Source organism: Mauremys mutica, chromosome 12 (assembly GCF_020497125.1).
Source record: "Mauremys mutica isolate MM-2020 ecotype Southern chromosome 12, ASM2049712v1, whole genome shotgun sequence".
Classification (NCBI taxonomy): Eukaryota; Metazoa; Chordata; order Testudines; family Geoemydidae; genus Mauremys; species Mauremys mutica.
In genome coordinates this window covers 49,494,710-49,500,709 of record NC_059083.1, presented here as the reverse complement: position 1 = coordinate 49,500,709, position 6,000 = coordinate 49,494,710, and positions in this window count along the sequence as shown.

The window sequence follows — 6,000 nt, the reverse complement described above, 5'->3', positions numbered from 1 at the left end:
TTATTCAGGAAAACTGTGATCTGGAAGACAAGAGAAAACAAATGAAATGAACACTTTTAATAAAAGTAAATTTAAACAGCATGTGAAGTTTACCTCTCTGTAGCATAAATGTAAAAAGAGCTCTTTTCCAGGCTGTACAATATATATTTTAAATAAAATAAAATTAACTTGTATCATAAAAGTGAATTGAAATGGCATAAAAAAGATTATCTCTTCAGTTGGATGAATAGAAAGAGAGCCCTCTTGTATCCTGTAAAAATATATATTTTTAAATAGACAAGATGTAGAGAAACCAACAGCGATAAGCTGGCTGGAATTTGTGTGTTGTACATAGACAAAATGGGCCAGATGCACAATAGGACTTAGGCCCCTAACTGCAACTTTACGCACCTAAATTGCAGAATTAGTCCCCACAGGTATTGACAAAATCCGCACCAAGCTGGGACTATGGGACAGTCTGATGTGTGCCTCACTTTGTCTCTCCTGTTGAATCGGTTCCACTGTGGTTAAATAATTAAAGATGCATTGGAGAGAGGGGGTCTGGATACTGGATCTCCTGCATTTAAGGTGAGGGCCCTAACCACCAGTACATAAAGCAATTCTCTCACTTGCTGTTTCTCTCCAGCCTTAAAACTCTTTCATCTGTCCCTCTAACATCAGCAGAGATACAGCTGTTTTTTCTCCAGCTGGGGATCTGGCCCCTTTACTCCAATGGAGCTATGGCTGAGTCACACCCACTGGGGATCTGGCCAATTCTATAAGTACCTCTTTGTCAATTACATTTTGTAATTTTTGTAGGCCAGTGGTTTTCACCCTTTTTTTCTTTTGTGTACCCATAAAAAATTTCAAATGGAGGTGTGAACCCCTCATCTGTGGACTCCCAGACCACAGGTTGAAAACCATCATTGTAGAGTATGTAATATCTATAGTATCTTTTTGGATTAATCCCTATTAAAATATCTAGGATTTCTATAATAATAAAATAATAATAAATAATAAAGAATAATAATAAATATAATAAACCCCCAAGACCTAGAAATACTGGTTTGGGCATAGGCTGACAACCCAATCAAATACAGAGAACACAGGCAAATTAATAAATATTACAAATGCCATAAAGAGGGCCTCAGAAGTGCTTAGCTGTATGACAGGCTCCTCCACTGCCAAGTATGTGTGTGGAAGTGGGTAACCCCAGGTTGATATCATGCAACTGTCCAAACAATTCAAGAAAACCAGAGATCATTTTCACCAAAGAGTGAAAAGGACTCATAGTGCAAACCAAGAAGTGATCTAAGGTTGGATTTTGGCAAAACTGGGAGAGGCTGGAGTCCATGAATGCCTTTCCTGAACTGCCGCCAAGATTAAAAGCTGATTTCTTGAGAATGGTTTAAATTCTGTTTTGTTCCCCTTGGGACAAGATCCCTGAAGTTCACTCTCTGTATGAAGCTACCAATAACACTGGGCTGGGTCAACACTCAGGCAATGCTCTGTAGTGCCTGAAAATAAGAGCAATGAGACTTGGATTATCACAGGATTTAGCTACACAGTCTCAGCAACAGTCAATTACAAAAAAAAAGTGTGTATTTAGGCTGTGTCCAATACGGGGTGCCACATTTCAGGAAAGATGTGGACAAATTAAAGAAAGTTCACAGAAGACCAACAAAAATGATGAAAGGTCTAGAAAATATGACCTGAGGGGAGATTTGAAAAAAAATAGGTTTATTTAGTCTGGAGAAGAGAAGACTGAGAGGGGACATGTTAACAATTTTCAAGTACATAAAAAGTTGTTACAAGGAGGAGGGAGAAAATTGTTCTCCTTAACATCTGAGGAAAGGACTAGATGCAATGGGCTTAAATAACAGCAAGGGAGATTTAAGTTGGATATTAGGAAAAACTTCCTAACTGCCAGAGTGGTTAAACACTGGAATAAATTGCCTAGGGATGTTGTGGAATCTCCCTCTTTGGAGATTTTTAAGAGCACGCACAAACAGACACCTGTGAAGGATGGTCTAGATAATACTTAGCCCTGCCTTGAGTGTAGGGGAGTAGACAAGATGACCTCTTGATGTTCCTTCCTGTTCATAAAATATCAGGGTTGGAAGGGACCTCAGAAGGTCATCTAGTCCAACCCCTTGCTCAAAGCAGGGCCAATCCTCAGAGAGAGTTTTGCCCCAGATCCCTAAATGGCCCTCCCTCAAGGATTAAGCTCAGAATCCTGGTTTAGCAGGCCAATGCTCAAACCACTGAGCTATCCCTCCCCTCCTAAGAAGTCACTGATGCAGTCCGGAATTAAACACAGCTCACCTGTGTCCCAGTCCAGTGCCTTAACCACTGCTCTACAATCAGCAGCCCTAATTCTACGATTCTATGATGGCAGTAAATAACTGTTGAGACAAAGAAGGAGATAAATTGTAAGTTTATTCACCAAAAAGGAAGGTTTGGTCAACTCAAAATTATTCATAATTTTAACACAATTTTTACTGAATTATTGCAGCCAGAAAAATAAAGATTGTGCTAAATTCACAAAACAGCAGGAGGAAGCAGAGTCCCTCTGCTGCTGCTTTTCTTGTAACTTCAGTCCATTGGTTAGGTCACTTTCCTTTCATGTGGGGGACCATGGTTTTCTTCCTCTCTCTACGTGGGGGTGGAGGCAGAGATTTGAAGTGAGATCTCCCCTCTCTGGGGAAAGAGCCTTAATATCTGGGCTATAAAGTGTTCTGGAGTATTGAAGCTGTTCTACAATGTATAAATAAAAGTTATTTATACACTCAATGGACCAATGAGTTGAACCTACCGAAGATATCCCCTAACACTGAGCTACAATGTAATTTTAGCCTCATGACTAGCCAAGTATTTTATATAAGTGGAATAGCTTCAATGGGAAAGTTTGAGAAAACTCCACCCCTGTGTACCTATATACTGGTGGTTAGGGCCTTCAGCTGGGAAGTCAAAGTTTCAGTCCCTGCTCTACAGGAGGTGGAATGGGGAGTTGAAACCAGGTCTTCCAGAACACCAATAAGGAACATTGGGCTAATGGTTGGAAGAAGGAACACCACCTCCTCTTTCAGGTAACTTGGTCAACCAACACCCATTGACTTGTGCTCTAAATCATTTAGGCACTTCTAGAAATGACACCTGCAGTTTACGTTTCATGAGAAAAAATGTTGTATTTTGTTATAAAGGAGAAACGCCCATGGTGCTCTCTCAGGAAACTTGACTTTGTTCTTCCTTGTTTTGTTGTTCGCCTTAAGGTCTGCCTCAGAAGAGTGAAATTATGATTTGTGTGTGTAACACAATGGAGGCTGGGATTTTCAAAGGAGCCTAAGGGGGTTCAGCACCCAACATGCATTGAAATGCAATTTTCACTCAGTCAGTGGGAGTTTAACAGGGAGTAAGGTCTGAGTAAAAGGTGAGATCAAACCTAAGGATCTGAGTATTAAAAAAGTACATTGGATAGGAATCTTGCTCATGCAGGCTTGCCAGTCAAGGAAGAAACCAACATCTATTGCCTAGCACAGCTGATCTCAAACAGTGATTCATTGTCTTCCAAAGGTCTGTAGGCCATATTTTTAAAGGTCTTTAAGTGACTGAAGACACAGATAAGTACCTAGGAGTATCTAGCTCCCATTGACTTCAAAGGGAGTTATGTACCTGGATGCTTTTGAAAATCCCAGTAGGAATCTATCTTTGGAAATCTGGCCCTATGGTACTCTTCCTTCTGGCCTGGAGAGAGGAATATTTTGAAAACCAAGAACTGGGGAGACTGAAGTATTGGAAGAAGCAGTACAGAAATGAAAGAAGTTGGAAGAGCACTGGCTCAGAGGGAGGAAGACATGATTATATTTGAGAAAACTTTACAAGGAGCAAAGCAAAGAACTTAAGGAGAATATTTAAAGTCTGAGTCTAAGGGAGACAAGTTGGATGTGATCTTACATTTTCAATGGAGATTAAGGGAGTTAGACTTCAAAATCCCATTGACTGACAACTAACTCCCTTGAGCTCCTTGAAAAAATCTCAGCCTGCGTATATATAGGTAGATGGTTAGATATGAACAGGGTGAGTGAATTGGTAGGCTGGGCTACTACGAGGGTATAAAATTGTGTAAGTTAACGTAGGCTGCTACCTATTTTATTGTTCACCTTTTATGGCTCGTAGGATCTATGCTATCTCCCAACTTTTAAACAGTCCCTTGGAGGAATCCCTTCAGTGTGCCAGACCTACACAGGGTCCCACTTTTCTTTAAGTACTTATGGCCTTTCATGCCCTGAGCTTTGCACAGCGAGTCCTTGTGTTGGTATAGAGAAGCACAGCCTGCAGTCCATCCTGGTCCAGCCAGCGTGCCACCCAGACAAGCTGCTATGGAATCCATTTTTGTCTCTCTACCTCTGTTAGTCCTAGGTGAGGGCTGCTGAGCTGCCCTTAAACCATCCACCTGACACCTCTTGGCCCATCCTCCTACTCCTCCTCTTGCAGGCCCATGCTGATTTCACATATTCCACCTGCCGGAGTTGTCAATGGACAGGTGTCAGTTGTTCAATCCCTGAGGCTCCCATTGTCTTCCTGGATCCTCCGTTGAATTCGGTCAGTTCCAGATGGTCCTTAATGACCCATTCCTACCCCCTCCAAACAGTGACGTCACACACACACACACACCCCATGTCTCCTGCTCAGCCCCTAGACAATTTTAACCCTTTTGCATCCACTGGGTAGCAATCCCTAGTCACATAAATCACTGTCTTGCATGTCATTCATTACATTATTACAGAAAATTTCCACTTCATCACACAAACTCTGACTGGAACATAGAGCCAGAACAGTCAGAGCAATTACAGAAGATCCATACTGTTGCCTGGAGCACCCTTTGGGTTTATATAGGGCAGGGAGCCAATCAGGAGCCATGGGGCTGCTGCCTATCAAACCCTTGATGTGGAACTTCCCATGGTCTGTCTCCACCAGTCATGGGAAGCTGCATGCAGGCTGGTTACACCTGCTGCTGTGTAGCATTTTGGACTGGTTAAGTGACTAATACCTCTGCAGACCGGGGTTCTGAACCCATGGGGTCATACCTTCAAATAAATAGAAATAAGAGTCTTGGTCTGGTTTAGGGTTTTAAAGTCAATGGGAGAATTAATAGGATTTAAGCACCTCTCTTACAATCCTTTAAAATACCAAACCGGATCTCTCTAACAACCAGAGTAAATCTTTGTTGCTCATGTAGGCTGAACTGAGTGTTTTCAGTGCAAACGGCTTCTTAGGTTTTCTGAAAACACAAAACCAAACCAACCACCCACACACGTATACAATAAGAGTCTATGGATGTGACCTATTACTCTGCAATGGCTCCATTTGGGACCTCAGGACTGCAAAACCTAGCTAGGCAGGTTGGGCCAGAGTGGGAGTAAGGGGCTTAGCTGGGCAGGTGGGGGTTAGAGTGCGGGTGAAAGGTGTGGCTGTGTGGCCATTTTACACTTGATTCTAACCAACAGGGAGGAAGTGGTTGCAAATCTGAAGGTGGAAGACAATTTTGGGAGAAAGTGCTTGTGAAATGATAGATTTCATGACTGTAAGGAAAAGAAGGAGTTCTACCATTTCATATCTGAGTTTCTTCAGGACTCTTGGATGAATCCCATCTGGTCCTTGTGACTAATTACTGTTTAATTTATCAATTTCTTCCAAAACCTCCTCGATCGACAGCTCGGTATGGGACAGTTCCTCTAATTCATCACCTAAGCTGAAGGGATATCCCTCCCATCATCTGAAGTGAAGATTAATGCAAAGAATGCATTTAGCTTCTCCACAACAGCAATGTCTTTCCTGAGTGCTCCATTAGCATCTTGATCATCCAGTGGCCCCACTGATTGTTTGTCTGGCTTCCTGCTTCCGATGTACTTAAAAAAAAGTGCAGTTAGCTTTTGTGTCCTTAGCTAATTGTCAATCAGTTAGTCCCTGATTATGTGAGCAAAATCAGTGTAGGCAAACATCTGAGAGAGAGAAAACTTA